A 9521-nucleotide genomic window follows, 5' to 3' on the forward strand; every position below is an offset into this window, starting at 1 on the left:
GTTTTCATTCAGATCACCCAGGGTTTTCTCCCAAAGGTCTTCTCCATTCTTCTCTGAGGCTTTGAAGATGGGTCTGTCACCAGTCTCTTGAGACGATTTAGGAGGCTGGCCCTTCAGTAACTTTTTCAGAAAGTCAACAGTATTCTGAAGAGACAGCCTACAGTGGTTTGTATTTATTGCTGATAAGCACGAGGATTTTAAGGTGGGAAGACTGGCCTCCACCCCGGGCAGACCTCGGGCATCATCAGCTTGTGTCAGCGGTTCCATATTCTCACTGCCTTTCCCACAGACTTCAGCGTGGGCGAAACACCTTTCGCCTGACACCTTCACCCTTCTCAAAATGTGTTGTTTCTTCACTGGCAAAACCAGTATCACAGTTTATACCAGGATCTCCCAGGGAAATCCACGGAGACCTGAAACGTGTCTCCAGCGTTCAGAAATCACCAGCGGAGGACCGCACAGGTGGTCTAGGACCAAGTGGAAATGGATCTATGGCAGGCAGGAGGCCATCCAGGGCTGTGGAGAGCTCCCTAGCTCTGCCTCCAAAGGCCAGTGTTCTCTGGGTCTCAACTGAAGGCTCAGAACCTTGGGGGGGCGCTCTACCTCTAAGGTAAACAGTTGCCTGACAACCAGAGCACAGCAGTTGCATTGGGGGATGGGGAGGCCAGCCAGCTTCTAGGACACAGTTGCCCTCTCACTTTGCCCACAGCTGTCCGGGATGACCAGGTTCCGGCCTTCCTTCAGGTGGATGGTGAGGAGATAGGCAAAAGGACTGGGCAGGTTACTCAAGCCATCACTGGCTTCCCCAAACATAGATTGTTCTTCAAATTGTTGGGATGTCAGAGAAGCATTCAGATCGCCACTTTCACATAGCTTCTCTGGCTCTTCCAGGGCCTCGTCTCCAGCCGGTGTCTTCTGCCGCAGATCCAGGATGCCATTGCTAGAAGGCCTCCTGTCCTCGGCGGGAGAGGCATAGGCCTCCTCGGAGTCCGTTTCCACCACACGGAGGTAGCCGGCTTCTTCCTGGCTCCAGTCCAATTCCTCCTCAGACTGTTTCAAGGAGCTACTGCTGCTCTTGGGCAAGATCCCCGCCGTTGACAGGCTGCTGGGCACCGAGGTGTACGATGACTGGGGCCCAGAGTTCAGGCCTGCCCTCTGGGGCCAAGGCCTCAGCCTCCAAGAGGTCTGACAGAGAGGCTGAGGCGGCGGTCCAGGGAACGCCTTGCCCGTAGGTCTAGGGGCTTGTTCGGGTTCTTTTTCACCCTCCTCTTGCTCAGGTTGATTAACAAAGGCCTGGTCCGCTGTTTCAAAGAGCCCCAGACAGACGGTTTATCCTCCATGGCTGCCTGAAGACCCAGGAAGTCACTCCATGAGAGAGCTCCTCTGTGTGGGAAACAACCGCAGCGGCTCCTGCCGGGACCCGCCGCCGCCGCGGCTCGCATGCGCAGAAACGGCCGGGATGCGCCGTCCGACTTCCTAGGCCCCCGCCCCTTTATCGTACCTAATTTTTTAAGCCATCTTGAATCCCTTATGGAGTAAGGTTTACAGGACAAGGTTGATGCTCGGCCCAGATCCCTCACGTTCCCTTTTACTGGTGTGTGTGTACATGCGTGTGGATGTATGTGCTCGTGTGTGTGTGTGTGTGTGTGTGTGTGTGTGTGTGTGTCCCTACCACCATTTCCAGTAGCCAGTCCCTGAGCCTCTTTTTTGGACATCAAGTCTTGGGCTATTAGGGGAAGTACTGTCTGAGAACTTAACCCCTCTGGGGTGACCCTGAACCAATGACTTGTGGGGTGTGAGAATGTGCCAGTCTATCTAGGTGTCCTGAGGGCAGGCCCTAGGAGGTTCTGAGGCAATCCTTTCGTTTCAGCGCCTCCTATGGGACAAAAATGAAGCCACCACCCTCCGTGGGATTTTGCCTGAGATGGTACCCTGGCAAGGCACCCCCCCCCCCCCTGCCCAGGGAGGGGAGGGGGCACATCCTTCATAAATCACTTATATTCTAAGCTCATCTCAACGTCTGCTTGGGGAGTCTGACCCAAGACAGCCAGTGACAACATTTTTAAATGTTAAAATAAAATTTAAAATATAGCAGTCTCTGTGGGTGTACATAGGAATGTGAGTTGGTTTAAACAGCAAATTAAGTAAAAAATAAAGGCAGGCTCATTTCCCTTGGCACAAGTCGGACTTGAACAGCAGGTGGGATCCTGTAAGTCATGGATGGTCACTTCTGTGGGGGCTGAAACCACCTCCCAGGATGGGGAGCCGGCTTCCCTGTGCCTCCCCACTGCTATTCCCAGTACACAGGTGAGGCCAGAGGCCGGAACAGTGGGCACTCAACCCAAATAACCGTGTAGTTTCACCAGATGCATTGGGTACACACTCCAGGCCCACCCCGGTCCAAGCAGAAGGAGGAAGCAGAGTGGGGGTGCCTATGTCCCACAGTGCAGGGGGCTGAATGGAGATGGGGTTTGGTGCTGCCCTGTGTCACCACAGAGAGGGTTCCTAGAACATCTGCCCTCCTCGCAGCTTCAGAGAAGAGTCCTCTGCCCTCTACTACCAACAGCTGGGGAAGTGTGCATGTGCGTGTATGTGTGTTGGTTGAACAGCCCAGAAGCCCTGGAAGCTCTGAGACATCTGAGAAACCTCCCAATTCAGGTCCTGCCCTCTGTGCAAAGGCAGGAGAGGGACACCTTGGTTCTTCCAAACAAGTGTGTCAGATCTCACCACCACCCGTGCTTGGGTCTGGATTCTCCATTGGTCTCCAGGGCAGGGCGCCACCTGGTGGTGGGTGCTCCAGGGTGGCGGCAGCTCTGGGCTCCCCTTCTCTTTCTCTTCTGCACAGCTCCTGTCAACGGAGGGGGCTGCTAAAGGGGCTGGGGGATAGAGAGTGAAGACTAATCCTCTGCAGCCTCAGACCTCCCTGGCAAGCCACTGCCTTGAGCGCATTTGCCGGCTTGCTGTGATGGAGGGCTTGGTTGGGGAAGTTGGAGCCGGATGCTAGCATTCAAGCTCCAGCTTCATCACCTGAGACACGTTGTTACAAGTTTCCAAGCCTCAGTTTCTTACCTGCAAAGGAGAGATCAGAGGACCCACCTCCCTGGGCTCTTTGCAAAGAAGAAAAGATCTGAGATGATGCATTATCTGAGTTTGGGTTCCCCCAATGCGGATCCCGAGAGATTGAGACGTAAGTTGTTTATTGGGAGGGATCTCAGGACACGGGAGCACTTGAGGAGGGAGGGGAAGAGGACAGCGGGAGAGGTGTATCCCACGCGTGTGCTGCCACTGGGCCACCGGGCACTCTGTCCTTCTCAGCGCTACCGACCCTGAGGGGTGAGGGAGCTGGGGTGTGTCTACGCTGATTCCCAGCAGTCCCTGATGGAAGCTACTCCCGGGGTGCCTTAATGCCTCAGCTCTTCCGGCTTCTTTAGAGCTTGGATCCAGTGGGCTCCAGCAGCAGGGAGCGTCCTAGGATAGATTCAGAAATGACTGTGTTTGGAAGTTGGGCCAACATGCATGGGGAGGTCGTACAGGTGGGGGACCACCAAAATCTTTTTTTTTTTTTTTTTTAGGTTTGCAGAACAGAGTGCAGCACTAGTAACATCTCCATAAACAATCACTATGAAATAATAGGATACATCAGGGGTCTGATCCAGGGTCCCCTTCTCCACCCAAAGGGTGACACGCCTGATAAACTAGAAAGGGCTGCAGATGGACTGTGTGCTGTGGGGAGTGCCAGAAGCCACTGGCCTTCCAAGCTGGGGTTTGGTTCCCCCATTTTACAGACAAGGAAACTGAGACTTCCAGAGTGTGAGAGCCATGCCTAAGGAGACACCAGTGTTGGTCTCCCGGGAGCAGGAACTGCTCTTCTTGCCTGTGCCAGGATTCTAGGGATTTTTCATCCCGTACTTGAGTGAAGATGCTTTCTCTCTGAGCCCAGCCACGGCCGTGCAGAAATTTGTTTCCCTCTGTGAAATGTCAAGGCTGAATCTTTTATGTTCTGCTCTGGGTCTGCACCCAAGGGTGAACTCCATCCAAGCCCCACAGCTGCCTCCCGCCTCTGAGACTCTGGGAGTCTTAGAATAATAACAAAAGGAATAATTCTCCGTGGCGGGGGAGAGTGAGGGAGTAGTTTTATCCTTCTTGTCCTGCACCATTCGAACCCGGGAGAGAAGATGAGGGAATTGGTGGAAGTAAGAGAAGTTGTGACCCAGTCTCACTCACTTCCGGGCTTGCCTACAGGCAACGTGGGAGCTGCCTGCCCATGGGGTCTGCGGCTGGTCTACCAGGAGTCAGAAACCCAGGGGATCATTCCTGCTCCAGGGGCAGGAATGGAGGGTCTGTTCAGCTTTCCTCCCTGAATGCCATAGTCCCAGGTCAGGAAAAGAGGAGCCCCAGCTGTAGGTGAGGGGGCAGAGAGCAGCCAGGGGCAGGGTGGACAGGAGGGGTGGCCCCCAAGGAGTGGGATTCTTTATTATTCTACTGGGTGGAGAACAAAACTCATCTTTTATGGCCCACATTCCATTCTCAGTTGGAGCCAGAAGAGCCTTTCCTTTATTGTCATTATTTTTAAAATTTTTTTTACTGTGGTAAAATATATATAACATGAAACTTGCCATTTTAACCTTTTATTCAGTGGCATTAATCACATTTACAATATTTTGAAACCATCGCCACTCTGTTTCCAAAACTTCTTCATCACCCCAAACAAAAACCCCGTACCAATTCATCAATAACTCCCCTTACCCCCTCCTCCAACCTGTAGTAACCTCTATGCTACTTTCTGTCTCTATGACATTGACTGCTCGAAGTACCTCATATAAGTGGAATCAGACAGTATTTGTCTTTTTGTCAAGGGCTGATTCCACTCACTATAAAGACTTCAAGATTCATCCGTGTTGTAACAAGTGTCAGAATTTCTCTCTCTCTTTCAAGATTTATTTATTTGAGAGAGAGAGAGAGAGAGCGTGAGAGCAGGGAGGGGCAGAAGGAGAGAGAGAGAAAACTTAGCAGACTCTGCCCTGAACATGGAGCCTGATGTGGGGCTCGATCCCATGACCCTGAGATCACGATCTGAGCCAAAACCAAGAATGGGCCACTCAACCAACTGCGTCCCCCGGGGCCCCAGAATGTCTCTCTATTTTAAAGGCTGAATAATGTTCCCTTGTATGTTTATACGACATTTTGTTTATCCATTCATCATGATGGCCGTAAGCGTTCCTTGACATATATACCCACAATGCACTTTGGAAAGAGAGACAGATGAAGATGTCATCCAGCTCCTGTAGGAGGGCTCGCTCAGGCCACTGAGGCCACAATTGTTGATGATGCTTCACTTTGGTGATGCTTCAAGAACAGCAACTAGTAAAAGTAACATTCACATGTTCCCACCAATTATGCATAAGCATGGAGCTAGCGTTTGGTCTTCGGAGGTGACCTGGGCAGAATGCATGTCCCATGACAGCAAGATCCACTCTACACGCAGGCTCACCATATCCTACTGAGCGTATGCTGATACTCAGTAAGTACTTTCTAATTATGGACCGAGAAAGAGAGAGAGGTTCGCCATCTTGGAGTCACACCACAACCAGTACTGTTTGTTGAGTGCCTATGTGGGTCTGGTGCCTCACAGACATTCCCATTCCTCCTCCCAGCAGCCCTGCAAGGACAGGTGTGATCGTGCCTGATTTAGAGACAAGAAAGCTGAGTTTTTGAGTATTTAACCCAAGGTAGTGCATGGCACCCAGGACTCCGGTTGAAATCTCTGCTCTTGGATGGGTGTGGGGAAGAAGTCATTGCTTTTAAAATCTTTACAACAATACCTAGGAGGAGGAGGTACAGTTATGCTTCCCATTTTACAGATAAGGAAACCGAGGCCTAGCAATGGCAGGGCTGGTATTTGAACCCGACCAGTCTGGCTCACTGCGCATGCCCTCTGCCCTGCTGATGGACCCCATTTGTATAGATGGATTCCCTTCTGTAGGAATCACTCCTCAAGTTCAAATGTCGAATGCTGCCGGGTCTTTGGCTTCCCTCTGAGTGCAGCTGGCAGGATGAAGTGAGTCTAGAGGGACTTGCTGTCTCATCTGACTAATGAAGTATGATTTGGGGACTCCTGAATGAGGTAGATGTGGGTCATAATGGAACCCTGCCACCACTCTGGTCATGGATCTATGTTTAGAAGGGCTTGGGGAGCTCCCTGAGATGGGGCTGGGACATTCCTGCGGGATCTCCTGTCTGTCTGCTGCCTTCCCCACAGGAGAAAGACTCCTCGGCCATAGGAGAACCTGGGGGCTCCTCCCCACACCGAAGAAGCAGAAAACTTGCACGCCCTTGCCTCTGCGCAGCGGTTCCCTCTGAGTCTGCAGGTGCCCATTTCGGCTGGGTTGTCAAGGGGAGGCAGCCATCCCTGAGATACCCCTCCCTCCACATCCCCAATGCCCCCAGCGTGAGCCAGATTCCAGGCAGTGGGAGAGAGGGTGCTTGGAAAAGGCCAGGGATGACAGCTCTGGCTTATTTTCAAACATCAGCAATAAGACACCCCACTCACTGAGCCTGCATCCCTGCCAGGGAGTGCCCATGAGCTCTCCAGAAGGAGTCCTCCCCAGCTCTCCCGCTGCATGGTAGTATTATCTTCCCCCTTCTGCAGATGAGGAAATTAAGCTCATGGGGTGCAGTGCTGAGCTCAAATGCAGACTCAGGTAAACCCCCAGTCCTCTGCCTCCTTGGGAGGTACCTTAGGGCCCCGCTGTATCTCTGGGGAGGTAGGGAGGTTGGTGCTGAGGCAGGGGGGAGGTGGGACTGTGGCATCCTGGGTAGAAGGCAGTGGAGAAAGGTCCTCCTGGGCATCCCCCACTGCTGTTCAGAGCTCCTCCAGTTTCTCGGGGCTGGCTCTCTGGCAGCCCAGGATAGAAGGCAAGCCCGTTTCTGCCCCCAGGTGCCCTAATCCAGGTGAGGTTTCTTGGAGCAACCACGTCAGGGCAGCTGCTATTTCTTTGCAGGCGTCTGCCTGGAGGGGTGTCCAGTAGGAACGCCAGCTCTCATGGAGGCATAGGGGCTCTTAAAAAGAAAACGACCTGGGGGCACCTGGTGGGCTCCGTCAGAAGAACGTGTGACTCTTGATCTCAAGATCACGTGAGTTTGAGTCCCACATTGGGTGTAGAGATTTCTTAAAAATAGTAAATAAATAAAACTTAAAAAAAAAATTCAGGGCCCCTGGGTGGCTCAGTCGTTAAGCATCTGCCTTCAGCTCAGATCACGATCCCAGGGTCTTGGGATCAAGCCCTTCATCTGGCTCCCTGCTCAGCGGGGAGTCTGCTTCTCCCTCTCCCACTCTTGCTTGTGTCCCCCCAACCCCGTCAAATAAATAAAATCTTTAAAAAAAAAAAAGAAGAAAGAAGAAACGTTCCTTCTTTGATAAAGAAGAGAAAGAAAGAGAGAGAGAGAAGATTCAAGAGCCCAAATATTGTACAGTCTTAAAAAAAAACCAAACCCAGAAGGTCATGGGGGCTACAGAGGAATTCCATGGGATGTTCTCGGAGCCTGGGCTGGAAGGGTCCTGGAAGGAAACCACAGGGGTACAAGATTCTGGCTTGTAATTCAGTTCAACAGAGTATTCTGGAGACCTTGCTGTGGGCACATCTCTAGGACCCTAAGATGGCAAAATTCTGGGACTCTTACAACCCCGGGGGAGGTTATATCCTGTTGCCCCGTGGTGGATTTTGGAGCCACACACCTAGCCTCCTAGCCTTCATCTTGGTTCTGTTTCTCACCAGTGAAATAGCCTTGAGCAAGGGACATAAAGTCTCAGAGCTTCTCCTTCCTCTTTATCAGAAGACGGGAGTTGAGGCTGGGTGCAGCTGGTGAGGGAGAGAACACACCCCCTGAGTGTGTTCCCCCAGTCCTCAGCCCGTGGCAGTTACTGCTGTCCTTAATTTTAATTATTTGGCAGAGCAGTTAATAGTCAATTTGTCCAATAAAATACAGGGTGCCCAGTTAAATTTGAATTTTCGGTAAACAACAAGTAATTATTTCAGTACAAGTCTATCCCAAATATTGAGTGAGACATACTTACACTAAAAAATAACTTGCCATTCTTGCAGGGTATAAGGGAGTGGCTGGGCCCTGCCTTAGCGTTCCCCCCACCCCTACCCCGCCCCAACCACCCAAGTTCTGGAGTCAAGCAAGTCCTCCTTCAGGGGAAAGGAAGCGCTTACAGCTGGTCAGGGAGCTTACCCTTTTGTTTGCCTGCTGTCTTCCTGCCCCCAGGGTGCCCCAGCCTTGTTCTTGTCTCTCTAGCCCCACCACCATCCTGCCTGGGCCTCTGCCTATTCCTGCCCCAGACCCCGGACTCTTTCCATCTTTCATCTTTATCCATCTTTCATTCTCTACTGGACACCAATTCCCGCTGCAGAGGGTGTGTGCCCACCATGTGCCAGGCAGACCTTACACCACGTCTACTATGATCCCATAAGATTCTCTGATGCTGGGTCAGGGCATCAGTGTAACAGGGCCCTCCCTAGAGCAGCCAGAACCCTGTGGTGTTCCTGTTGATGGAGAAGAGACACGCCTCCTGGGTCACAGACACTAGAGAGAGAGGATAGGGTCAGTGACCAACATGGGACTCCCCCTATTTCAAATCTGAGCTAAAGACATACATTTTCATGAGAAGCGTAGAGGTGGCAAAGTCTTCCAGAGGTCCATCTCAGCCCTTTCTCTCACCACGTCACTTAATCATTTACCTAGAGAGTCAGAAGGGAAGATTTTGAGGTGTTTGTTTCTTTGGGGTTGAACTTTTGAATTCTTGGTAACACTCCAGTTGGTTTCTGGCCATTTCCCACCATTACAGCTTCCTGCCCCTCACATTCAGATTTGGTGTTGTTCTTTGGGGCGATCCAGGTTCCCTACATTTTATACATCAGATCAAATTCCCATTGGAGGACCAGGAAACACCCAGCAGGTGAATTTGGACAGCCAATATGGCTGAGATACTCCAAACGGAAAGGACACAGTGCCAACCAGGGCTGTGCATGGTTCTCTACCTTGGGAAAATGTCAGACCCTTGGATTGGATTCAAACGCAAGGAGAAGGCAAGCCAGTTTCTAAAAAGTGGATAAGAATCTTTACAGAGGAAGATACACGAAGAGCCAGCAATCACGTGGAAAACTCCATCTCATGGGTCATCCAAGAAATGCAAATTAAAACCACGATGAGAAAGGGCTACACACCCCTTAGAACAGCTCAAGTTAAGACCAGCCACACCAAACATTGAGGATGTGGGAGCAATCCATACTCATACATTGCTGATGGGAGTGTAAGACAATATTAAAAACTTCGGGGAAAATGGCATTCTTGTAAAGGCAAACATAAACCCGTGTCTACTCTATGACTTCCAGTTCCACACCCAGGTATTGCCTAAGAAAAACACAAACATGGGTCCACATATGGAAATTTTCTTTTTAAAATTTTATTTATTTATTTATTTGACACACACACACACACACACACACACACAGAGATCA

General features: G+C 51.2%; 1 pseudogene; it reads right to left on the reverse strand.

Moving 5' to 3' along the window:
• Positions 1 to 589: 589 nt before the first annotated feature.
• LOC116575796 lies at positions 590 to 1461 on the reverse strand (annotated as a pseudogene).
• Between the last annotated feature and the right edge of the window lie 8060 nt (positions 1462 to 9521).

This window comes from Mustela erminea, chromosome 1, assembly GCF_009829155.1.
Source record: "Mustela erminea isolate mMusErm1 chromosome 1, mMusErm1.Pri, whole genome shotgun sequence".
Lineage (NCBI taxonomy): Eukaryota > Metazoa > Chordata > Mammalia > Carnivora > Mustelidae > Mustela > Mustela erminea.